Genomic DNA, 27,009 nt, shown 5'->3' on the forward strand with positions numbered 1-27,009 from the left:
AAGTATTTATTCAGACTTTCAGAGAGACTCTTTCAGCATCTTTGCCATCCGTGGGCGTTTCTGCCTGTTTCTCTGTGTCTTCTTTTGGCCTCCCCTTGTTTAGCGAGAGAGATGTCGGTGAACTAGCAGAAGCAGCAAGCACATGTCTGAGGCTACAGTGACGGCAGGTGTGTTACACGAACGAAGTCAAAATACCCCGAGGCTTGGTTTCTAACCAAAAAGGGAAACTGCCATCCAGGAGATTCTGTGAGACGAAGTTAAATACTAAAAGGAGCCGGGATGATCATATACTGTAATCACAGCAGCAAACAGTAGCTGGGAGCACTGGGCTTGACGTCAGGCTGCTCGGGTTCAGCTTGTGACTCCACTGCTCACTGGCTGTGTGATCTTGGAAAGTTACTTTACCTGTCTCTGCTTCGGTTTTCATGTCTCTTAGGCATAATAATATTTTCTTACTCCTATGGTTGTTGTGAATATTAAATGAGCTCTGATGCAATTACATTTTTAGTGCAGTGCTTCATATATACTTACGATCCAATAAATGGTAATAATGTATATTCTTTATCATTATTATTACCAGTGGTTTCCTAATTGGTCAACTTACCTCCAATTTTTCTGTCCCAATCAACCACTGTTTACGCTACTGCCACACTAAAATTCTGGAAGACTCACTCTGATTAAAAAACCCTAATGGCTTCCCAATTCCTATAAAATAAAGATCAGGATTTTTAGAATAATATACAAAACATCCAGACATCCATGGTCTTGTCCTGCTTATCTTTACACCTCTCTCCGGCTGTGTTAGCCTATTCTCAAGTTCTTAAAAGTCCTGCATTTGTCAACCTGTGTGTTCATACTATCCCTTCCTTCCACCCATCCATCCATCCACCCATCCACCCGTCCACCCATACATCCAACAAATACTTATCGGATGCTTACTCTGTGCTAGGTACTATACTAGGCATAGAGGATGCAATGATGAACAAGCAAAGAAAAAACTAAAATTTTGGGGATAACGACAACTGTTATGAAGAGTGTAGCAAGGTCCTGTGGGTGGAGGGTGTTCTTTAGATAGGGTAGTGAGAAAGCCCTCTGTGGGTAAAAGGCATTTGAGCTGAGACTTGGGGAGGCTGCAATGGAAATATCTCGAGTGAGAATGTTCTAGGCGGGGTAACAGCTGATGCACAGGTTTTGCAGTAAGCCAACTGTTGCAGCAAACAACCCCAAATCTCAGTGGCTCAACACGGTTAGTGTTTTTCTTTCTCACTTTAAAACCTAGCGTGTGGGGGGACACCGCTCCACCCAGTCACACCGGTGATGCGACGCCACGGCCTTCAGTGGCTCAGCGTCTTGTGCCTTCCGCTGTCAGATGGGAACAGAGAGAGAGTGTGGATGATCGCAGGGGCAGCGGCTAGAAGGGTCAAATACCAGGCTTTACCCGTTCTGTGGGCACAGACTCTGAGCTGACTGCAAGGGAGTTTCTAAACGTAACCTCTCTGTGGGACTACGGAGAAAAAAGACAGGACTTGGTGACTCATTCTGCTCTCTGTCCCAGGCCTCGAGGCAGGAAGAGCTTGGACTGTTTGGGGAACAGAGCTTAGAGTGTGGTGGGGAGAGTGGAAAGACGTGAGGACAAAGGGAAGGCTGGAACAGGGCCTGCAGCTATTTTAAGGAATTTGGATTTTATTTTAATATCAAATGGAAACCTTTATAAAGAGTTTTATGCCGAGGAGGGACACGGACAAATTTATAAGTTAAAGAGACCTTGTTAATGTGGAGAAAGAATTGAGGGGATGTGTTAGTTCCCTCTTGCTGTTGTTACAAATTACCACCAATTTAGTGGCTTAAACCAGTACACGTTACTGTACTACAGCCTGGAGGTCAGAGGTCAAAAATCTCAGTGTCTGAAGGGCCGTGTTCCTCCTGGAGGAGCTTCCGGGGAGAAGCTCTGTCCTTGCCTTTCCAGCTTCTAGAGGCCACCTGCATTCCTAGGCTCTCAGCCTCTTCCTCCATCTTCAGGGTGCCTCACTCCCACCTCTTGTTCTGGCCTCACATCACCACCTGTCTCTCTGACTAATCCTACTACTCCCTCTATATGAACCCTTGGGATCACATGGGCTCACCAGACAATCCCAGGTGACCTCCCCATCTCAAAGTCCTTCACTTAATCACTGCTGCAAAGTCCCTTTTGTCATGTAGGGTAACATGCTCACAGGGTCAATGGATTAGGACATAGAGATCTTTGTGGGCCATTGTTCAAATGACCACAGGGTGCAAAAATGATAAGACGACCAGTAAAAAGATCGTGGCCACGGTCCTAAGCTCAGACAGTTGTGATGGGGTATATGGATTTGAAGGAGAAAGGCATGGATTTGAACACCGTTTGGGGGCCAGGATCCACAAGTGGTGGTCATTGACTGGTCCTGGGAGATAATGAAGGAGGAACCAAAGAGGGGCCCACGTTTCTTGCTTGGGTGTAATTGATGAAATAATGACCGGAATCATTCAAAGAGTCTATTCAGTAACCAGTGATAAGCAAAAATTCTAAAATTGTCTATAATTTATAAGACTTGTGACAAGGAAAGAACTCATAATTACAAACTGGTTGTCACTGGATCTTACATACTGATTTTTGTCTGAATCATTAATTAGCAAGTGAATCAACAGCTGTTGATATCTCATAAACAAGCTATTCTAATTTATTTTTTAAAAAGTACCATGTAGTTAAAGGGAAGCGCCACAGAGGTGAAGATTGAGAAATATTCCTTAGAATTATTTCTACATTTCAGGGTGTATTTTAAAAATGGTGTTTGTGAGCCACCAACTTGCACTCAATAAGCTACAGCAAAGGTTGAGCTACAATAAACTAAACACTTTAATTTAAAAATTGACATGAAATAAACAGTTGCATATTTTCCAATGTCTGAAACACTTTTGAGATCTTCATCACTCTTCAAAATGGTGGGTTTTGGCCACTACTTCGGTTTTCTCCCTTCTGTCTTTCTCAGTTCTTTTCCGGTTCTCTATTGCTGCATGGCGAACTCTGCTACAGAGGCTGAAGACAATGACCGTTATTATGGATTATGATTGTGTGGGTTGGGATTTCGGGCAGAGCTCCCTGATGATTCTTCTGCATCCTTTAGTGTAGACTAGGATGGCTCAGTCGTGTTTGTCAGGTGCTGGTCTGGTCTGGACCATCTCAGGCAGCTTCACTCACATCCTTGGCCCCTTGGCGGGGTGGGCTGCATGGATGGGTCCAATGGGCCCTCCCTGCCATGTCCTTTCAGGCTTATCCATGCAGCAGGTTAGTTCAGGTGTGTTATGTGACTACTCAAGGCTCCAAGGGATCAAGGCAGAAGCTTCCAGTTCTCTCAAAGGCTAGTCTTGGAACTTGAATAAGGTTGCCAGATTTAGAAAATAAAACTACAGAATGCCCAGTTCAATCTGAATTTCAGATAAATGACAATAATTATTAGTATAAGTATGTCTCAAGTGTTGCATGGGGCATACTCACACAAAAAGAGTTATGTTTCTGAAATTCAAATTGAACTGGGCGACCTGCATTTTTTCTGACAACTGTTGCCTGGAATCACTTTCACTATCATCTATTTGTCAAAGGAGCCACCTGCCAGCCCAGACCCAAGGGGGAGGGCAGAGGACCCACCTCTCTGTGAGGGAAGTGTCAAGGAGTGTGTGGCCTTCTTCAATTCACCACCGACACTGCAGTCTGGGCTTTGGTCCGTTTTGATGTAGGGACTGCCAGTGCCGATGCTCTCCATGGCCTTCCTGAATGAGCTGAGGTGCTTGGTGCCACCATTCACCTCAAATCCCACCGACCTTGGCACAGCAGGCAACATGGCACATAGCGGAAGGATCCGGATAGACCTGTGTGTGAATCCTGTGTTACCTGAGGCAAGTGCCTCATTCTCTCTGAGCCTCGGTTCCCCCACGTGTTACATGCTTATCACCATAATACAGTGGGTTGCAGTAAGGATTAAACAAGGTGACAAATGAATATAAGACAAATTACCAGAAAACAGAACACGTTCTGCATCAATAGCAGCAGCCCCTGCGATGGTAGAAGAGCTGTAAAATGGGAGGATTGAACTTCAGCGACCAGGAAATTCGTGAGCCGAGCAAACTGCTCAATGACTTGCCTTTGCTCTGAGGACTTTGCATCCATGAACTTTTGGCTCCTTTTTGTACTAAACACGCCTGGTCTCTGACTGGGATAAATACAAAAGCGAATGCAACTCTTAGCGCCTTTCGCCAAGGAGTCCCTTCAGGAATAATACTGTAAATATTGTAATATTTTAAAATCAGGCTTGGAGAACACTGATTTTCTTTAGCCCCACTCAAGCCCCTCAGTGGATCCTAAATTGCTATAAATATCAACGTATTTATCTCCTTAACCTTTCAGGTGATTTTATTCTGCCCGTCGCACTGCAGCTGTCCAAGCGAAAACAGCAAAGACCTTCTCTGTGCATGAAAGTGCGTCTCCATGCGGCCCCTCGGGGCGGGGGGTGAGGGCAGACTCTCGCGCCCACCCTGGGCTTGACCCTCCTCGCTCCTGCTCGTTGCCTCGGAGCTCGGCGTAGCTCCCCGGGTGGAGCCTTGGAGAAGGATGGTCAGATTTATTTGTGGTCTAAACATGGATGAAATTAAACATAGGCAAAATATTTGACAAAATGCATTTTGAAAAACAAAAACGAGTTTTAAGGACTGTCACAGCCAATAAATTCACTTAGATGAAGGACTCTATGTGTAATAAAAATGTCCCATTTAAGAAATTAAACGATCTTGTCATTTGTAACAAGGATTAATAGAATTTTAAAATGGAATGAGCTACTGTGAAGCTTGGTGAGTCACAATGGCCTTTCACATTTGCAATATTCCTAAGATTTATTAATTAACACACCAGAAATGATTTTAATGTAACATTATGGTACAGATTTAAACACCCAAATGGAAAATGCTTCTTATTAAGGTTTCTCATCCTTTCTTAAAATTAAAATGCTAAACTAATTAAAACCAAAGGTACTTTAAAAACAGTTTGCTTCCAAACAGATTTTTAATATACACCAAGCCAAGTATGAACCTAGAGGTATTTTTTTGGGGAGATAGAATCAGAAATCTATTAAAAATAGAATTTCTAATAGGTGTTCTAACGGTCTCTTCTCTGTCTGCATGTGTTCTGCATGGCAATAGTGCTGTTTAAGGCAGAATTTGGGCCCAGGTTGTGAATTTCATAAGAGCATTAGGCAAAACTTTCTAAAGCATGTCACACTTTATCACAGTTTTGCTTAAGCTACTCCCAAGATCTTCCACTGCCCTAGCGTAAATTTCGTTTTCTTTGTTACAACCTACAAAGCTGTCTGCAATCCCGTCTCCACCTGTTTTTTCTCCCTCCTCTCAGTGTTGTTGTATTTCAGCTATTTTAGCCCCCTTTTACTTTCTTTGAACGTGCGAAGCTTGTTCCTCCTGTAAAGTCTTTGTATTTTCAATTCCTTCTAGAATGTTCTTACCCTAAGTCATCACATAGCCTATTCCTTCTCACTATTCTGGGTTCTGATTGTCCTACCTAAGATGCTTCTAATCTAGCCCATTACCCTGCATTATTCTCTTTAGGGCACTCATCACACTCTAAAGTATCTTAATGTTGTCTCCTTGTTTATTGTCTGTCTCTTTCAACCAGAAGACAAGGTCCACGAGGTCCTGGTCTGCCTTGTTCCAGCCGGAATCCTCGGTGCCTAGAACAAAGCTCGGTCAACGGCTGTTGAAGGAACGCAGGCACTGTGGCATCCAGAGGCGACAAGAAGCGGTGACTACCAGACAGCTGGGTAGGAAAATTGTATCGGTTTTTAGAGAAGTTGCCGGTGTCTCGTTGTGAGACCTTAAAGAAATTGAGATAAAAGCTTGTGGGCAGGAAGTGGGAAACATACGTATTAATATGCTCGGCTAATCTCTGAATCAAAGAGAAAGACAAAGGAAAGAATGATGACATTGAAATAAGAAGGCTGATAGCAGCGAGGGGCCTGAGTGCTTGATGTTAAGAGATGGAGGCTGACTTTTTTTGATGTTTTTTTCAATCTGAGAATTTTTTTTAAAAGGTCTAATTAATTTTCTTTCTAGGTTTGGAAGCGTTCAAGAAATGCCTGTCAGTGTTTATTTGGGAGTCCCAATTTTCTCTTTCTTCTTATTCCTCATACCTAGTGTCGATTCACATGAACTCACAATTGTGAATAAATGGCTTATTTACAATATGACAAGACTCTTCCATTTTGTCCTGTCTCTTCTCTCTTCTTTGGTGTAAAAGTCCCTCTGGCCTTCTCCATCACCTCTGCTCCCTCTCGCCTTCTGCCTTGGCAGCCTCTGGTACCCAGGAATTTATCTGACAATGTGTTGGTGGATCTTAGAGTTCTGTGGAAACTTGCTGGTGTTCCAGAAGAACATTCTTCAGGAAAACCGCCTTAGAAGTTTGGGTGAAATGATAATATTTTTTTGTATTTTAGAATTGTGTGAGTGTCTTTTTTCCTTCTCTGTCTAAACTACTTTCCTATACTTAGCCTGAAGTCGTGAGTTTGTTGCTAATTTATCAGGATGCTGTAAACCAGCAAGCAGTACATGCAGTCATCAACACGTTAAAAATGAGCCCGGCATACCGAACGGCTCACTGTATGATACCTATTGATAATAACAGTGAGTATAGCTAAACTAGCTAAAGAGAAAGAAAACTTACCAGAACCCTTATTACCTTCTCATGGCTCTACAAGACATAGTGATTATTATAGTTTTCCTTCACAATGGATCTACTGTAATTTAGAAAAAATGCGTTTAAATCAAAGCCAATCTATGTGTCTATATAAGTGTACACCTATACTAAACAGGCAATTCAACAAACACGTCGACTGTGTGTATGCCAGGACGTGTGCACCAGTAGGCAGTGATGCCTGCCCCAGGGGACGTCCCCTGTGGTTGAGAATGTGTATTGACCAGGAATTGTCTCTATCACTTCATCAGCTTTCCGAAATTTTTAAAATATGGTTTCTGATTTCAAAACAGTGAGTAACCACTCTGCGTTCACACGTTATAAAATTTTGCTGAGGAAGATTTGCCCTGAGCTGACATGTGTGCCAACCTTCCTCTATTTTTAGTACATGGGCCCCCAGCACAGCGTGATGGCTAACAGAGCAGCGTAGGTCCGTGCCTGGGAACCGAACCCGGGACACCGAAGTGGAGTACGCTAAACTTAACTGCTAGGCCATTGGGGACGGCCCAGGAATCCCAGATTTTAAGAGTGCAGAGAAGTCCTGAGACCAAAAAGTCTGAGAACTGTTGATCTGTTCGATGGGGTTTTAGCTCAGCTGGGGATTCTTTCTTGTTCACTTGTTGAGTTATTTAACAAACCTAACCGGGCATCTACTTTGTGTAAATTATTTGACTGTTTTGGGGGGGCCAGAGCAATGGGTGATCCATTGCTCCCTCCTTCAGGAAGCTGACTGCGAGTCTGTGTGGATGGAGGGAAATGGCCCTCTGTCTGTTAGGAGGTTGATTACTAACACTGTTGCCCACTTTGCAGCATGATTTTCAGGCCGCAAAGCTGGTGGATGAGCACTTGTCTTTCCGGGGAGTGTGCATGACAGTTGAGACGGCGACACTGGTGACACACACGTGAGCAACTGCTATTTCTGCTTTATCTGCTTGTGGGTCAGCCCGAGTGTTCTGGGCTCCTTCGTGGTAGCCCTAGGTTAGCAGTCCCTTGCACAGAAGGCCGAGGGGTGCACCCGTGTGACGCTGACCACTGACCACACTGCCAACAGATAACCATCTCCATCCCCCGCTCTGCCTGGAACTAAAATTGTCAACAGGGCTCTGAACGCAGTTTGGGTTCTGCGGTCTTAGGTTGGTAACTGCTTTTCTACACTCTGCTCCTCTTTGAAACAAGCGCTTGCAGGACGGCCCTCAAAATAGCTGCCCCTGAGGTGGAGTTTTCTGCTTCTTTTACCACTTGCGGTTCGAGAGGCCATCTCTGTCGCCAGAGAACTACTCTCTCCCCTCGGCCTGTTGGCAGCCTCTCTCTCTCCGGTTGAATGCATGACCCAGTTTGCTTTCCTTTCAATGGGTAGCAAAGGGGAATAGGAACAAAGGAGCATTTTCAATAATGTGAGGAAATTCAGGACCGGGGGAGACTCCCCGCTGGTTCAGCCGCTGGGAAATTTCGTCTTGTGTCAGTTTACACTGGATTTTCTAAATGACTTCCAGAATTTTGATAGGCGCCTCCCTATTTGATGAGTGACATCATTTTATGGAAAGTAGTCATAGGAGAGGACTGAGCACAGAAACAGGCATGGAGTTTGGACTAGTTTTTGCTTTCCTTACTATTCAGGATCCTGTCTCGGGGGGGAGTGTGGTCTGATAAATACAATATTATATTGCAGCAATGTACACCTCTCTTCCCATTCTCAATACAATGATAATAGTAATAGCGATAATCGTTTGCATTAAGGGTTCAGCAGTTTGCACTTAAGTCTTTTCGTTTCATTTTACCTTGAAAGCAGTACCAGAAATACAGCAAACCGCACAGTGCCTCCCCGGTGCCAGCCTTGTTTGAGCACTTCACTGACAGTGACTCATTCAGTCCTCCTCGTGACCCTGGGAGGTACGGTTCATTCTCCCCCATTTTACAGGTAAGAAAACTGAGCCATGACAGGTTAAATGTCTTGCCCAGGTTACATAGCTAGCGCTGTGGTGGAGCAAGATTCCATTTTGCTGCCTACATCCCAGGCCCACAATTGTAACCATAAAGCTCTTTGAAGGATCATCTTGTGGATCAAGTATCACCTATCAGATCACAGAGCACTGAGTGGATCACTGAGCACCAAGTGGATCACTGAGTGCCTAGCATATTTCCAATCTCCTAGAGGGTCACAGATCAATTAGTGGATCAAAGCTCACCTAGTGATCGCTGAGCACCAGGTGGATCACTGAGTGCCTAGCACATTTTGAATCACCTAGAGGATCACAGATCACTTAGTGATCACGGCTCACCTAGTGATCACCAAGCACCTAGTGGATCATGGAGCGTCTGCATAGCATCCCTCAGGCAGGGTCTGGATGCAGAGGGTTAAATGTTTGCTGGGTGTCCACATTATACAGACCAGGATATTTACTTATTTTCAGGATCCTTGCCCCGCTCCCATGTACTAGGCTCCTCCCCTGCTCATTTCTGAGACTGAAATTGCTGAAACATTGCATGATGGACTGGATGGAGATAAGAAGAGGAAAGGTCCCCGGGAAGGAATGCTGGGCACAGCATCACCCACATCCACCGCATGGCATCCTCTGAATGGAGAGAACAGTGATTCTGTGAGAACATTGGCCCTGGAGAGCTCAGTGTGGACCCCAAGTGCCAGGCCCTGGCACCTGCTCTGACCACCAGGCAGTGACCTTTCCCACAGGGCTCACCTTTAGGAGTTGGAGGTAGGATTTTCCTTTCCTTCCTCACATCCCCTAATAATAGACTGAAGAAAGTACTGCCATTGGGGAATCGTGTGCCTTTTTTATTCTATAAAACACTAAATATTTAAAGGTCACACAATAAGTGTGTTTTTCTGTGTAACCCAGAGAGCTGCGGCCATGGAGCAGGCTTGTATGGGGCGCACCATTGGACGGCCCTGGTGAGTAGGGACCTGCACAGCTGGGGCTGCCTTGCCTGGTGAGGTCCCTCCATCTGCACAGATGTTCTGTGGCCCGAAGCTCCATAGTTTGTAGCTTGCTCTGCTTTTGATGCATCATTTATGGACTAGCCTGATTCCAGGGCACATCACAGCCCGCCTGTCTCCTAGCCAAGAGCCTCAGCTGTCTGGGGCATTTCTGACAACTGTGTAGCCACAACCAAGCCGGCTTTGCACTGTTGCCTAGAGCGCTTGCAACGTGTGTGCTCACTCTCCTATTGGTTTACCCAGCACTATTGCACTCTCTTCTTTCGTATCAGGGACCTTCGGTCAAGTGCAGAGTGGCAACACCTGGATGCTTCCCATCCTGATGCTAGGATGCTAAGACAAGGGTGCCATCGAAATCACACTGCGGACTGTGCATGGAATACCTGTTATATGCCGGGTGCGCTTTACCTAACTATTTTATTTAATCCTCACGACAACCCTCAGAGGAATATAGAACTATCCTGATTTTTACAGGTGAGGAAATCAAGGTCAAGAGAGGGTAAGTAAAGTAACTGAGATATGGTCACACTGCTAGTAGTTAAGTGACAAAGTGAGGATTCTTGTAAGTCCAGAACTGGCAGTGGCACTGGTCACCATCTGGGTCCTTTCATGGGTGCTCCCATGGCCACTTCCTATGGCTGGAGACCAGAGCAAGGACCAGTGAACTTGGGACTTCCCTGAGTACGCTGGGATGCTCGTGCATCCAAAGGAGCACAGAGAACTTGCAAACAGGGATTGAAGTCAAACTGGAGTGCGTGCAGTTCATCTCTCCAGCTAGCAGCTCTTGGGTTTTCTCTCAGCAGCGTGAGCATCACTGTGTCTGACGCTCAGCCCACAGTGGGCTCAGCACGTGAAGGCCCCACGGGAGGGCGTGAGGAATCCTTGCTCTGGCCTGTGTGGGAAGGGGCGGGGGCCAGCCAGCGCCTCCCATGGTTGCCTCGGCTGTGCCTCGTCCCAGGGCCTGGAGTAGGTGCCCAGAAAATACTCCTTCGCTGAACAAGTTAATGAAAAGTGATACTGGCTGCTGCTGGCTTCTCTCCCAGCCCCAGCAAAGTCCTCTGCAGCCTCAAGGCGGTTGGGGAGGGGTCCCTGGCGGGAGGGCAGCCAGGGAGGATGCTGCCTCCGGCCATCAGGCGCACTCTGCTCCTTTGGTTCTGATGACTCCCTCACCCACCTCCACGTCCTGGGTTCAGTCCCAGCACCTATTCTCAGAGAAAGGATCCCTTGAGAAAATGATGCATTCGAAATAGGCAAAGGGAAGGCAGAGGGAGAGTCGGGAACGGGGATATGGGAAGACGGTCAGTCCTCACTGGGGGGTTCCTGGAAGATGAACTGAAGGATGGTGTCTAGTCGGTCTTCAAAAAACAGGTGTTTAATTCCCTTTGGTGCTGGAGGGGTGGCCCATGTCAATAACCTTTTTGAGATGCTAGTGAGAGCGATGCAACCCTCACGAGGAGAGGAGAGCAGGCACACACGATTTCAAGAGCCCCCAGGACCCCCTGGACTGGTCTGGCTTTAGAAACTTTGCATTAGAGAGAAGAAAAGGGGCTGTCACCTGTAAGCCCTGCGAAATGAACAACAGCGAAAGCATCCAGACTGTCCATTCGTTGTCCTTTTAAAATTTGCATCATTTGATGAACTTACAGTCTTTAGCATGAAAAAATGATCACAAGAATGCCAGTGCTTTCTGTGTATCAACTCTTTTCATCCCTTTGACCGAACTAAAGTTTACCTGGAAAAAAATTCTGTACCCTTCAAACATAAAGAACTTGAAATGTCGTCCAAGGTCGCTTGTTGGGGGAGAGATGACTAAGCGAGGGGGGGACTCGCTCCCTCACTCACTTCCCTCTGAAGATCACGGGAGAGGTGTACATCTTATTGAATTTCTTCAAGTTCTTCCCTAAACCTGCCTGGGACCCCTGTGAAATGGTCATAGAACACCACCGTCACCCTTCCTGCTGCTGCTCCGAGGCATTTACGTGCATTATCTAGATTCTTCACAGCTAGGAAGAGGATGTGGGGCTCAGAGGGGCTGACTTGCCCCAGGCCACAGAGTCAGGCCAGGGCTGGGACAAGGGAATTTTGAGACTCCTGACAAAGCCTGTCTGGCCTCATCCTGTATTTGGTATTTTTTTTTTTTTTCCTTTTTCTCCCCCAAAGCCCCCTGGTACATAGTTGTGTATTCTTCGTTGTGGTTTCTTCTAGTTGTGGCATGTGGGACGCTGCCTCAGCGTGGTCTGATGAGCAGTGCCATGTCCGCGCCCAGGATTCGAACCAACGAAACACTGGGCCGCCTGCAGCGGAGCGCGCGAACTTAACCACTCGGCCACGGGGCCAGCCCCTGTATTTGGTATTTTTAACCAAATCAAGCTGTTTGTCAACCTTTCTGCAACAGGAAGCAGTCACGTAGCAGAGCCTCTGACCCCCGCTCTGGTCTGGGTGCTGGGCGTGGGTGGAACAGGAGCTGCTGGGCTGGGAGGCCCAGGGGTTTGCCTGGCGGCAGCAGGACTGTGACTCCTGCAGGGACGTTTGCCGAGCAGCATCTGTCCCCTACGCCTGCCTTCCTGGACCGAGTCTCTCTGTGGTCAGCTGTGGCCCCGAGATCCTGGCCAGCACCGGGGGCAGTGGGAGGGGTGGTGGGAACGGCCGGGCTGTGTTAACACACCTGCGTTGGCCTCCCAGCTGTTTGCTTCACAACAGGGCTGCTGTTAGCAATTGCGAAACATTTTCACACCACCCACCCGCTCCCCACTGCTCTGTAACATTTGTTGGCACTCACCATCGGGGTTGAACTGCTTTATTTTATTTATTTTTATTGAGAAAGGGACACTAGAATTCTTTATGTCTGGGAATAAGCCAGCCTGGCCCAGTGTGGAGTGCGGAAATATTCCATCTCCCTTCTGTGCCCAGAATTATTTTTGTTTTCTTCGATACACAACCTAGATACGCTACAGCAAGGAAATCGGTTGATTTTCGAAACCAAAACTCTTTTCCTGTTTATCAGGGTTGAAAAAAAAGATTCCACCGTTGTCGATCACGGTGCCAGCTTATCTTTGTGGGTGGTGTTTGATTCATTTTCTTTTTCATCTGCTGCGTGTTCCTAATATTGTTCCAAAGGAAGTGGCCGTTATATCTTCAAGCCAAGATTAGTGAATTAATATTATTATTAGGATGGATACGAATCGCTGACACACGAGGGACCTGGTGATGGACAGCACGTGGGCTTCGGCATCAGCTCAGCTTGGTCCTTAGGAGTTCAGCGGCTGCAGGTGGGCACCTTGCTAACTCCCGTGAGCCTCAGGAAGCCACACTGTGAAATGAGCAGCGTGCCACACGGTGGGCGCTCATCACTGATGGTGGTGGGCACTCTTCCTGCCACTCAGTTTAGTACCGTCTTGTGTGTTTTCCACCAATAGAATGCAAGCTCTGTGAGGGCAGTGTCTCCCGCCCGTTGTCTTCATTGCTGTACCTACAGAGTCGGGTGCCCAACGCTGGGCAGACACTCAACAAACATTTGTTGAATAAATGAATGAATGAGTGAACAAGTGAATACCAGGGTCTGTTTTGGAACAGCCACCTTCCAGAAACAGTTATTTTCATCAGCCAGGCAAAGGGAATGCCTTAGGACAGACACACAGTGGAGGAAAAGGAAATACCCAAAGTCTAGGAGAATTTTGTGCCTGCCCACCCTCTCCTGCCTGCCTCTCCATTTTTCCTGCCCCTGAGGATAAATGAGGCATTGGGCATATGTTGCAGCACAGGGCAGCAGAAGGTGCTGGAAAGAGGTTCAGTAAGAGGAGAACATGGCCCCGAAAATTTGCAGGCATCCAGGGCAGGAGTTCAAATGGAGGCCCAAATATTAAAGATCTTAGTATTTAAAACGACACATTTGGCTTAATAATTGTTGAGTGAAGTAGTTTCTCTCCTCCTGCCTTGACCTCAAGGACCAGCTTCAAATCTGGAATTCAGACTCCTTGAGGCTCAGTGCCAGCACATGGCCGCAGAGGGAGAGCTGGCTTCCAGCCCCTCCCCAGCCTTTTCCTCTCCACGCCCAGCCCTCTTGCGGCCCCTCCCTGGAGCTCACTGCCCTCCCAGGGGCCTCCTGCTGCGTGTGGGTGCTCCCGCCCATGCATCCCGGCTCCACTGTCACCACCCACAATGGGGGCCTTGGTCTCCCTGGACTCATGGGTGGACACGACACAGCGGATTTCCTGGAGGACGACATAAGACTTAGGGGAGGGGCAACATAGGCCCTGAAGTGGGCTTGGTGACATCTAGGCCAGGAATCTTCGGGTCCTGGGCACCCAGAACATGGTGTTGGTGGGGTCATGTCCCCTTGGGGTGGGCGCATATTCCTGGCCCCATCAACTTCTGCCCCCATGGAGAGAGGTGCAGCAGGGGGGGACAGTCAAATGGGGCCTCCTAAGGATGTGACCAGGACCCATTGAAGGGCTGTGTGGGTTCAGGGAATGCCCCTCTCCCAAAGTGCAATAAGTGGTAGGACTGGGAGAGGAAGAAGCCTGTGGAAGGGCTGGCCTCTGTTTCCCTCAGACATGAAGTGTTGGGCAAGGATTGAGGCCAGGGCGTCCAAGCCTTGCCTCCATCTCTGCCCTCCAGAGAATCTGAGTTGCCTCAAGCCCCACGGTAGCTGTTGCTGGGCTCTCACAGTCTGCAGAGACGGCCCCTCTCTGACTGCTGCTTCTGGGCTTCTACTCCAGCATTCGCGATCCTTTGTAAAATTTCTTCCACTCCAGGAAACCACTGGGGTGGGGTTGGGGCTGCACAGGCATGGGGCTCTGACCTCCGCCTCTCCTAGGCCAGGCTCTGAGGCTACCTGGAGAAGCCAGGTGACGCCCTGGGAAGTGTAGGTGTTCACTGCTTGTGGTGTGGTTGTGACTCCTGAGGACTGGAGGGGCAACAACCCCCCTACATTGCTCCCTTGGGTGGGCCAGTGCTGGGCTGGGTTGTTCTGTGCAGCTGTTTCTAGATGTCCCATGTGGCATGGGGACCCTTACTGCCTCTTGGTGGCCGGTAGAGCAGGACTGCTTGGCAAGTCAGCACCTTGTGTCTGCTTCCCTTCCTTGCCCCTCTTGCTCCCCTCTGCCCTCACCGTGGTCCAGGAAACCAGGAGCGTCCAAGCCTTGCCTCCATCTCTGCCCTCCAGAGAATCTGAGTTGCCTCAAGCCCCACGGTAGCTGTTGCTGGGCTCTCACAGTCTGCAGAGACGGCCCCTCTCTGACTGCTGCTTCTGGGCTTCTACTCCAGCATTCGCGATCCTTTGTAAAATTTCTTCCACTCAAGCGTCCCTGGTGAAAAACAAAACAAAAACGAACCACAGGGTGATAGAGTCTCGGATGGAAACACTGACTCACCAGCTTTGTTGGAGGAGTCAGTGTGTCACAGTGCTCAGGACGGTGGCCTCAACAGTCAGACTGTCTTCACGTGCGTCACAGCACTTACTGTGTGATCTTGGGGAAGTTACTCAACCTTTCTGGACCTTAGCATCATCTTCTGGAAAATCGAGATAATGACAACATTTACCCCATAGGATTGTTGAGTAGATTAAATGAAATAAAGTCAAGGCTAGGGCCATAATAAGCACTCAATAAATGTTGGCTATCATCTTGAGCTACTCAAAACAAGTCTACCCTCTCTGACTCGACAGCTCTTAAAATAGCCAACAGTGGTTACCATTTATTGAGTGTCTTCCAGACACTCGGAACTCTGCCCAAGCTCTTTGATTGAACTCCTTGGCATTCTACAGTGAGAACACCGAGGCTCGAGGTGAGCCAGAGGACGAACGTCTTAAGCTGGAAGTCGTACCCAGGTCTGCCTGATGCCAAAGCCCATATTCTTTTCACTGTGTGGCACTGAAGGGCATTCCACTCTTTTCTTTCTTCCAGGAGCACCTGCACCTTCTTTTCACCATGAAGCTTCCACAGCTGACCTTTGAAGTGCCAAGAGGAAAGGACAGATGTGAAGCCACAGTGAATGGGTTCTACCAGGAGGGGAAGGTTCCGGGCTGGAAGCAGCAAGAAGCAAGCTTATGGCTGGTGTCACCACACACAACCGGCCTTTCCTAATGGGCCAAAGGAGAAGTGAAAACTGACAAATAGGTTTGGCTTCACATGAAGGTGCAAAGAGAACAGCCCAGCTCCGAGAGACATTTCCATCCACCCGAGGTGCAAGGGTGCTGGCTCCCATGATGCGGGAAGTGCTGTGGTAGCACCCAAGTTGGAGGGTGGCTGAAGTCCTGCACGTGGACAGTCCAGTCAGCCTGTCTGTGGTGCCTTTCTGGAAGCCACAGACATGTCTCCCTTCTTGCGAGCCCATGTCCTAATGTGGTGGTTTGCTTCCTGGCAAGTGTGAGCAGCTGTGAGGAAGGTGGCCTTGAGAGAGTCCCGCTGACCGGTGTGGTTGAGCCCCGCCAGTCACTCCCCACGGGGAGAAGCTGTCCTGTCATTAAGCAGTGGAAGCACAACTGTTGTTAGTATCTTTTCTTTTTAAGTTGATGTGGAAAAGGACTTCTTTTACCACCTTGGATGCGTGGTCATCTTGAGTGAGGCGCAAGGGCCGGGTGAGGTTGTGGCCATCATGGGTGGCTCCTTTGGTCAGCTCCTTCCACTGCTCAGAGGTGGCAGCCACCAAGGGGAACATCAGGGCACTCCAGGAGGCTGTTGGGGTTATGAGGCTCATTCACCTTCAAAGCACTTTGCAGTCGTGAACTAAACGCCCGCCCCTAATTATGGCCCAGGCCAAGCTTGGCCATGGTCTTCAAATGCAGCGTGGCTCGCTACCCCACCTCCACTCTCAGCCTCAAGGAACATGCTTTCACTGGCACCTACAATAACATCTGGGGTTTTACCTATCCTTTTTTTCTTAACTTTACTGGAGTTGATTGCCTAACTCACTCTTTCAGTAGCTTACTGAGATTTATCCCTTTTGCTAAACTGTGATAACCACAGTTTAATTCTAGGCAGCTGTGGATGCAGCTGTAAGGGCTGGGAGATGAGATGACACAATCTTGGGTGATTTTCAGGTATTACAAAGGGCCTTTTGATTTGCTTTTTAGAGGAAATGTGAAGGTCTTTATCAGTATAGGTAATACTATAGAGCCGAGTGAAATGCACATGAAATTCCCAGGTGTAATTTTTCAACTTCCCTTTGGTATTTGTGAATTTTAGAAGTAGGATCAGCTGGGTTCATCTCCAGAAAACTCCTTCTTGTAATTGCTGATCTTCTGCTGCTGTTAAGAAGTGTGCTTTTTTTTTCATTGAAAACAAACAAACAAACAAAAAACGTGTGCTTTGGTGCAAAGGAGAAATGTTTTGAAGATAGATCTGGATACGAATTTTGGTTCAGATTTTTAGTGACAGTGGGACCCCAGGCAAGTGAATTTCTGAGCTTCGATTTCCTCCTCTATGAAAGGGGAATAATAATAGATGCCGCAAAGGGCTGTAAAGATCAGCAGTAATATTCATGGAAAGAGGCTAGAGAGTAGTTTCTGTTAGTTTACTTTTACTGAGCCAGAATGGCTGGCAGGCCAGCAGAGAGTGAAAGCAAAGTCGCTAGATAGTGAAAGTACAGAGGGAGCTCCATCGCCGCTCGCTGCTGCTGTATTTCTCCCACAGAAGGCAGAGCGAAGGAGCAGATACGGGCAGCACCTGTCAGTGATGAATCAAACCACCCCAATGGCAAGAAACAAGATAAGAGCCTTGCAGGGCCCGCACTGACTGCTGAGTCTCGGTTCAAAGGGAAGGAGCATCTGATAACTTCCGAAGGAGACTGTGCCTCCGCGGCAAGGGCTGCATGTCTGAGCGGATTTGATCCCCTAGAGACTCTGGAAACACTTTCTGGATAGCTTCCAACCCAGAACAGGGCATCACAGATGACAGATACTTGCTTGTTAAGTTTTCTTAAGCCGATCGTTGAGCTTTCTGAAACTTCTCCGAAAGCAAGAGCAGGGGGCTGCGAGTTCTTGCTCTTCCCAAATGCATCACTTCAGCCCCTGGGTGTACATTTCCTCACATGTGGGTGAAGGTTTGGACTGAGCGATGCCTTGGTGCCTTCGTGCTCTAGGATTCTACTGTCTTTGATCTTAGGACCATCTTCCCTTTCACTGACACCCAGTTACAAAGTCCTGCCATCAAAACGCATCCATCCTAAACCTCATTACTAAGTAATTGCCGAAGTGAAGAAAATTAGAATCAATACACATAAATTTGAAAAATATAAATAAATCAGAAGAAATTGGAAGGGAAAAATTCTTTCATCTTTTCACTAATAATTAGGGATGCCTAGTTTTCTTGTGCAAGGTTCAGAAGCCAGTTAATTCCAAAGACAGACAGTATATGGTGTATAGAAAGATTTCTGTTTTCTTGTAAGCTGAAGATAAGAATGTCTGTTTCAGAGTTGTAGATAAATATTACCATAAGAAAGTTTGTAGATCTTTTAAAGTTTGTGCTACATTTTTAAGTAACAAAAATGCTGAATTTCAAAGTAAGATTCCCTCGTGTGTGCTCAAGGCTTTCAACTCTTTCATAGCACTTTCGCATACATGATCTTATTTCATTCTTCCAATCTCATGAGGGTGGTAGACCAGGAGTTATACCCATTTTATAGAATGTCAGTACCTTGAGTTAAAAAAACCTTGTCTATTTCATTCTCCATTTTGTCTTCATGGTTAGCACAGTTTCCAGAACGTGGAAAGAACTTAAAAAAATGTGATCATGTGACTGGCTGACTTACTGAACGAATGAATGAGAAACTGAAGCACACGCACAAAATTAAGTGATGTGTCCAATATCATTTGGTATCAGTGCCAAGATTTTAATGCAAGAGACAAAAATGTTGTGTTCTTCCGAAATCAAACCTCAGAATGTCCCAGGATCCTGTTGCAGCAATGAGCAGTTAAACAGAGCACTGCAAGAGCCCTGCCATGGTATTAGTCCTTTAATGCCCTAATCATGCTGCATAACAAAAAACTTAAAAATCTCAGTGGCTTGTAACAAACATTTGTCTGTTGCAGACATGGGTCTGCGGGTTGGCTCAGGTTCTGCTGATCTCATATCTTGGCCAGGCTTGGTCCCAGGCTCAGGGCAGGCTCAGGTTTGCTCCATGAGTCTCATTCTGGGGCCCACATTAGAGGGGAAGTGGCTGCCTGGGCCACATTCTTCTCGTGCTGGAGCACAGGAGCACAAAAGAACAAGCCAATCATGCACACACATTTAAAACCTCTGCTTCCATCATGTTTGCTCACATCCCTTTGGCAGAACAAGCAGCTGGCTAATCCCATAGTCAGTGGGGCAGGAATGTATGCTCCACTCCAAGGTGGAGGGGGAGTGACTATTGCTAAAACATAATTCAATTTATCATTGACAATCTGAAAGCAAGGAATTTAATTAAACAAATTCTCAAGCTCTCCGTCAGCTTTGTGTTTCTCCAGTTCATGTATAAAACACTCAAGGGAGCTTAACCCTTCACTAGTAGAAACTGCCTAGTCATACCCTGATCAAAATTCAAGGTCAAGCAGGGACTATTATTGGAGCCATAGATTTAGCTGTTTGGTATTTACACATCCCTAATGATCTTGGAAAGTATAATGTTTTCTAACAGCTGTAAAGACAAGAGATTCTAACATGATCAACTATACATAATGTCCTTGAAATTACATTGAATAATGTAATGATGTGTTATGCTGTCATTAACACGTTATGAATACCTAATTTGAAAGGTTAATGAAATTGAAAAACATATGAACACTGTGGGTATCATCAATACCGCTTAATGACAAATCTCTTATTTTCATTTATGAAATCGTTTATGAAATGGGAAGACTCTACTCCTAACTACACTTTTTTGGGTCATAAATTAAAAAGAGTCTTCACAATATGTTTTATTTTAATTTGGAGTGTAGGGTTATAAAGTAATTTATGCTTCAGGTCTATGTATAAATAATATTTAATATAATAAGATCATAATTACTTGAAATGACTGTTTTGTGGTTTTTCTGAAAAAGGGTTACACTTGCTAAGGGGGAGTAGTTTTTGTTGGACAGATCAAAGAAAGTGTCAGGACCAAGGACAGCTGCCGTGGGGATGGTAGTTCTCAACAGCCAGTGTATTCCTGCAGAAGGACTCTCCCGTCTGGCCTGAAGGATCTGTAGTTTTTCATCTTAAAACTGGGAAGAATGATCTGGGGAGACTATTTTCTTTCTCTCCATACCCCTGGGTAAGCTTTTAGTGTAACTGATTGGTTTTAAGGCAGTTGGATCCACATTAATAGGCTAATGAATGCCAATAAAACTCAAACACATAGAAGGGGCCCAGTTTATTTTCATTTCCTATATAACAGTCCTAAAAAATGGATACCATCTGTGTTAACATTTTCATATAAAGAAAAATTGTAAATATGTTTTGTTCTTGAGTGTCCAGGTTACGTCTACATCAATAACACTAACACGAATATGAATACTACACCATCAACAAGAGTAACGGCAACATGGATGCCTCTACTTTATACAAGGTACCTTACATACATCATCAGTTTGACTCTTTCAGAAATCCAGTGAAATTACTGAGTAATATTGTAACTCCATTTTGTCAATGATGAAATGAGGTCTGGAGAGGTTAAATGACTTGCCCCAAGTATGACAGTCAGGATGTGGCAAGACTGTGACTTTTTAATTCTGTGCTTTTTCCATTATGCGTCACAGCTTTTCTGTCTCCAGAAGCCACAGCTTTCTTTTCCTTTCCTTTTCTTTTTTTTTTTTTTAAAGATTGGCCATGAGCTAACATCTGTTGCCAATATTTTTTTTCCTTCTTCTTCTCCCCAAAGCCCCCTAGTACATAGTTGTGCATCCTAGTTGTGAGTGCCTCTGATTGTACTATGTGGGATGCCACCTCAGCATGGCTTGATGAGTGGTGCCATGTCCATGCCCAGGATCTGAACTGGCAAAATCCTGGGCCACCGAAGCAGAGTGTGTGAACTTAACCACTCGTTCACGGGGCCGGTCCAGCCACAGCTTTCTGTTAGCCATTTGGAGTTACATATCATTTCTGTTTGAAATGATTATTTTTTTCTGATTATCAAAATAACAAGTTGTCATTGTAGAAAATTTGAAAATATAGACGAATATAAGGAAAAAATAATAACCACTCATTTCTGCAATCCAATCATGCAGAAATAACACATAACTCTTTTCAGTGTATACATGTGTACACGTGAAAAAACTCCACTCTTCTTTGTCCTGGGTTCTGTCAGATGGTTGGATGTGACCAATGAGGACATTGCAGAATATCAAGTCATAAAACTGACCCCAGTCCTGAGCCTCATGGAATGACAGAATCTGGAGGTAAAAGAGACAAACTGTAGGAATTGCCTTTGCAATATCCCAGGAAAATGGTCTTCCAGCTTCTGTTGGTGAGCCTCAGGTGATGCGAAGCCTACTGCGAATGCACCAACTGTCCCTCTGATGGTCATCTCAGGCTGTTCTGTGGCTACACTCTGGGTGGGGAGGTCTTCATGGAGAGTTCCAAAAAGGGTGAACATTCCCTACTTATTCCTCAGACTCTCAAAGTCCACTTCACAACCAATCTCAGGTCACTCAGCCCCTCTTTGCCTTAGTTTCTTTGTCTATCATGAGATGATATGAGTACTAGATTAACTAATACATGGAAAGCACCTAGAACAGTACCCAACCAGGTCATCCTCAATAGTGTTCATTATTGTGATTGTTGTCCTCATGGTTAGTATTATTATCACAATCACTCCTGCACCCTCTGCATAGCTCCTTGGCTTGGATTGGGTTCACGAGTACTCACTGGTCCCCAGACACACCACACACCTGCATGTCTCCCCCTGGTTCCTGCACTTTCCTCCCTAGATAGGCTCCTGGAACACCCTCCTTCCCAACCCATCGCCCACACCACACCCTCTCCTGCCCTCCCTGAGAACTCCAACTCACCTACAGGAACTCAGCTCCAACCCCTTTGCCCCGGGGCACCCCGACCTCAGCACAGGAGCCCAGCGACTGGGCTGAGGGTAAGGGCCCAGCCTCCACTCTTAGAACTCTGTGCTTTTGGAATATTTACTTCACCTCTGTAAGCCTCAGTGTTCCTATTCTTAAACCAGAGATAATGCTTTTTGGAAGATTGTTTTGCACTTGAAATGAGATGAGATATTGCAGTTTTGTGTTATATAGTAGGCATGCTTGGAATGTCTGCCATTGCCTCCTTCAAACACCTTTCCCCACTTGGTCCTCACTGCAGACTCGAGGCAGGGATCGCTACAGGGGAAAACACTGAGCTTTGGGGGAGAAATGACAAGCTCAGGGCCACCCAGTTACTTAAGGAACTGAGATCAGACTTGAATCCAGGACTTAAGACTTTAGATCCAATGTGTTATCCAGTGCCAATTTGCGAAAGTATTACTGGCTGATGTAGTGGGCTCTCAAACTTCCTTGAATTAAATCAATGGAATCAAACAGCACAATACTATGATATTCAAATCTTTTACTTACTTAATTTATTTCTTTGCATTTATGCTGAGATTTAGTTGTAAGACTACCTGGAGAAATCAACAAGACTTTTATTATAAAGGAAGAAAAAATAGATAGATAGATAAGTTGCTTTCTCATAGTGGCACCAAAGGGGGTTTCCTAGGCTGCTTATTTTCTGGGAGCTTGAGACCCTGAACGCTGTAACATAGGCATTCAAAAGCCCAAAAGATGAAGTAGACTCTTCTGACAAGTTAATGATGTTTCCTGTCACTGGAATCTGTGCATGGGAGTAAAAGCAATACATATATGTTGAAAAAGTACTTTACTCCGTACAGAATATTTTTTGCAGCCCTGCACATTGGTTGATGTAAGCCAGCCAGCAACTCTCTGTGTGTGCATGTCTGTGTGTGTGCGTGGCGCATGGCTTTCTGTCCCCAGCCCACCCCGGCTCTACCTTTCAGCTCAGAGGGACTCTCTCCATCCCCAGATTTGGTGTCACAGCTCGCCCTTCAGCTTCTGAAATCTCCTCAGGTACGATTCTGTCTCGAAGACTGGGGATCTGACTTGAAAAGGAGCCAGCTCTCCTAGCGTCATTCCTGACAGATTTCTTAATTAATCTGCTCAGACTGTCAATAATGTAATTCACTGTTGATTTAGAAACTAGTTCTATGAGCACTGCTAGTGCCATTGTGGGAAAACATCTGAATAATTCAGCTAATAGATGGGAAACTCACCCAGATTGCTGGGGCACAGTGAGGGAACAGCTAATTCAAATGAGATGAGCTCAAGCAGGGTGATTCCAGCAAATTCCAGGGAGCGGGAGAGGTTGTCATATTACTGGGGGCAGCAGCTGCCTAGTTTAATTATTGTCATTTTGGTTTTTGGAAAAAAGAACATGAGCTTCACACTCTCGCAGGCAGAGGCCATTAGCACACCCTTGAAATACACCGTGGGATTTCAGTCTAAAGGATGTGATCTAGTTGATTACTAACTCTGAGCTACCTTCACATGTTAGTGGGTCTTATTCATGCTATATATTGCAATTTTTATATGGTTTTTGTTTGAGATGTGTGCGCTTAGTAATAAATATCATCAAAAGAATATAAAAATGACTTCTTTTTTTTCTGGGAGATTCATAGTTATTTGGGTGTTTCCCAGAATTGGATAGATGTGTCTTGAGATTATGGTGATGACTCTATTTACACCAAAACTTGGGGCTGTATTGAAAATGAAGTTTATAGATGGGTGAGTCTAATTATGTGAAGAGTCTTACATAAACATAAAAACTCAATCACTTTTAGTTATATACTTAACATTTCATTTTTATTGAAAATAATAAAATTATATGGATTTGAGCTGTTATACTAAATTTTTTGCTAGGGTGGTTAGAGTTTTAACAACCCTTAAGTGCAGATGAGTTAGTGCTTGAATATAAATGTTACTGAGAATCATGGTGCTTTTGATAGGAAATGTTAATTCAGTCGCATTTTTCTGCAGTGTCACACTTTATTTCTGTTTCCGTCTCTCTCTTCCTCTCCCCCAACATCCTCACATGTATGAGAGCTTCTGTGCACACACACATCTTCACACACACACCCCCCGCTGCACACACACACACACACACTTCCTTCTCTGTCACATCTCTTCCAAATTTCTATCCTAAGGCCTTCAAAAAGAGGGAAAGATCAAACAGTATCCAGTTCTTATGTTTTGACAGTGACAAAGATCAGGCATGGAAGAGTCGTTCTCCTTGGGACCTGTTGCCTAATATTTTAATAAAGTCAGGACTGATTTGACATCCTAGATTGCATTGGGAACCTTAGGGGACAGAGTTGCCTTTAGTGGGGGGGTTGGTGAACAGAACCTCAGCAAATAATTCCTGAATGGATCGAGAAAAGAGTAACAAGCGTGCTGTCTGTAAAGAAGCTCTGTGTTTCGGCTGTCTGGGCCTCTCTGGCTGTATAGACTGTGGGAAGCATGGCATTGGTTGGGGTTAGGTTTGGCTGCATATCACAGAACAACCAATCACAGCCAAATGAAGGAGCAGTGGCTCAGACGAGATAAAGGCTAGCTCTCTCTCGTACTAAAGAAGTCTGGTGCAGGCAACCGAGGCCTGGGGTGGCTGCTCCACAGTCGTCAGGGACTCAGGCTCCTCCTGTCTTCCTGCTCCACCTCCCCACCGCATGGTTTGCTTAATTCTCATCGTTACTTCATGGTCAAGAAATTTGTCAGCGTTTGAGATATCACATCCATATTTCAGAGAGCAGAAAAGAGGAAGAGGAGAAAAGAGCAGCCCTCCCTTCCCTTCTGCTTTTATTAAGCAGCCGTCCTGGAAGCCTGCTCTTGCCCCACTTACACGCATTTCATCTTGCACATCCTTGGGCAGAGCTCAGAGGGCCACCCCTAGCTGCAGAGGGGCTGGCAAACATTGTCTTTTCTGCTGGACACAAATAACATTGAAGTTCTGTTATGGGGAGGGTGGGGGACTGGCTATTCGACAGTAGCCTGAGGGCTATGTCATGAGACCTAACTGACTCCTGAAAAAGTGGATGCTTTAGAACAAGTGGTTATTATACCTCTGATGAAACCACAAATAAATGCTTCCTATTTTTACTGAGTGCCAAGTATTTTGAATTGAGAAAATGGTTTGAAAAGAGTTTGTTTAATGATAGCCTAAGACGAGAGAGCATCCATCATGGCTTTCTGTTCCCTTCACGGTGTACCTCCCCAGCTCCAACCAGAGACAAAGTGCTGAGAAACGCCCTCAGTTGTGGGTAGAATGGGTGACAGGTCTCTGAGTTTCCTAATGACATTGGTTATTTGAAGAATGGTTTGCCTTTTATTGAAAAAATAATTAGTTGTTATTTACATGTGTAATGCTAGCACTCTGATGATGAATTCCCTGAGAATCCAATTTGTAAATAATTACTTAAAAGAATGGAAGTGGCTGGAAAATTCTGAATAGGCAGAAGCGAGTTCAGAAGCAGGCCCTTTAAGGGGGATTTTTGCTGAAAGGCCCTGCTCCTACATCTCTCAGCAGTTAGCAACTAATAAGGTCTCTAGTCGAAAGAACGGCTTCTTGGCTGCAGACACACTGGACACACACACTCCAGCAGAGGTGCTGGGAGCAGCTGGCCTACTTGGAGAGATGATGAAATGCTTTTCCTGCTTCACCTCTCCACAGACGGAGAACAGAGGAGGCCAGGGCAGATAGGGTTGTTCTCCCGTGTGTGAACAGGGAGGGGGCGTGTCTGGGCTGGGGAAGGAGGTGCCATGAACTGAATGTTTGTGTGTCCCCCCACTGGCCCTCCAAATGCGTATGTTGAAGCCCTAACCCCAGTGTAACTGTGTTTGGTGATGGGGCCTCTAAGGAAGTAACTAAGGTTAAACGAGGTCATAGGCTGGGGCCCTGATCCAATAGGATTAGTGTCTTTGTAAGAAGAGGAGGAGACAGCAGAGCTCTCTGTGCACACACCTGGGAAAGGTCACGTGAGGACAGTGAGAAGGTGGCTGTTTACAAGCCAGGAAAAGAGCCCTCATCAGAAATTGATCCCGCCACACCGCGGTCTCGGACTTCCAGCCTCCAGAACTGCGAGAAAACAAATGTCTGTCGTTTAAGCTGGCCCGTTTGTGGTATTTCGTTACAGAAACACAAGAAGACCAATATAGGCTGGTGGAACAGAGCTGGTGCCTCAGAAAGAGTGTCAAAGCCAGATCCTGGCAGCGGCCCTCCCGGGAGCCTTCCTGTGGCTGCCACTTTAGCTGTCGTCCAACACGGATGCTCCTGTTCCCACCCACTGGGAGCACGCTCCGCCCCAAACCTCCCCACCTGACGTGCTCTCTGCAGTGAATGCCTGGCTTTTCCTCCTCTTGTTGATGCATTCTTTGGATTGTTCATTTCAACAGAGTCACTGAGCACCTGGGAAGTCCCAACACTGTGCTACACTCACATCTCCAACAACAGCCCCGGTTCCTGTGGGGACCAGAAAAAGGGGCAAATAGAGGCCACAAGGCCAGTATTAGTTGCCGCTTAGTAGCACTTGCTGTGGGCTAGGTGCTGTAGTCAGCACTCAGCGCGCATTAAATCATTTGAGGCCCACAGTAACTCTACAAGGCAGAGGCTGGTACTGCCCTACTTCACAGGGAAAGAAAGAGGCTCAGAAGCTGAAGTGGCTTCTCTAAGCACACGCAGCTTGTAAGTGGCAGAGCTAGGAGTCAGGGCCGAGTAGTCTGTACCAGGACCCCTCCTCAGCTCTGCTGTAAAACCAGGTCATTAAACCCAGCTGAGAGGTACTTCCATGGCTTAAGACCAGGACCCTGTGGGAGCACGACAGGGGGGACCCTCTTGGGTCTGGCAGGTCAGGGAAAGTCTCCCAAAAAGTCATGTCCAAGCAGAGATCTGGATGGCAGGAGCTAACCAAGTGTAAAGAACGAGAGAGGGTGTTGCAGGCAGTGGGGGCAGGAGGAGCCCTGAGGCGTGCCGAGAGCGTAGAATGCAGGAGGTGGGGATGGCAAGGACCAGGTGGCGAGGCAGTGGGTCTGTATCATGGTGGGAACTGAAAACCACAGACAATCATCAAAGAGTTTAATCAGAGTGATGATGTGATCATACTGCATTTTAGAAAGATTACCATGGCTACACTGTGGAGAACGGGTGGGCGAAGTGGGAGGAGGGGCCACCACTGTTGAGGCAGGGGGACTGGTGAGAAGGACGGCGTAATTCCTTGCAGAGATATGATGGCAGCTTGACCAGGGTTGTAGAGGTAAAGGAAGGGATAACCCAGTGGT

The 27,009-nt window shown here is 46.4% G+C and overlaps 1 long non-coding RNA gene across 4 annotated transcripts in view; it reads left to right on the plus strand.

Moving 5' to 3' along the window:
• The window catches only part of LOC106847496 (uncharacterized), a 176,875-nt gene extending 156,535 nt beyond the window's left edge, over positions 1-20,340 (plus strand). For 3 of the 4 annotated variants that reach the window (XR_011504226.1, XR_011504225.1, XR_011504228.1), the window contains 6 exons: positions 5,696-5,840; positions 7,580-7,671; positions 8,559-8,687; positions 9,181-9,480; positions 9,625-9,677; positions 9,995-20,340. This is a non-coding gene — a long non-coding RNA (uncharacterized lncRNA). The remainder of the gene's footprint in view (positions 1-5,695; positions 5,841-7,579; positions 7,672-8,558; positions 8,688-9,180; positions 9,481-9,624; positions 9,678-9,994) is intronic. The other variant, XR_011504227.1, reaches the window with a different exon arrangement.
• The last annotated feature ends 6,669 nt before the right edge of the window (positions 20,341-27,009 follow it).

Source organism: Equus asinus, chromosome 6 (genome assembly GCF_041296235.1).
Source record: "Equus asinus isolate D_3611 breed Donkey chromosome 6, EquAss-T2T_v2, whole genome shotgun sequence".
NCBI classification, from domain to species: Eukaryota; Metazoa; Chordata; class Mammalia; order Perissodactyla; family Equidae; genus Equus; species Equus asinus.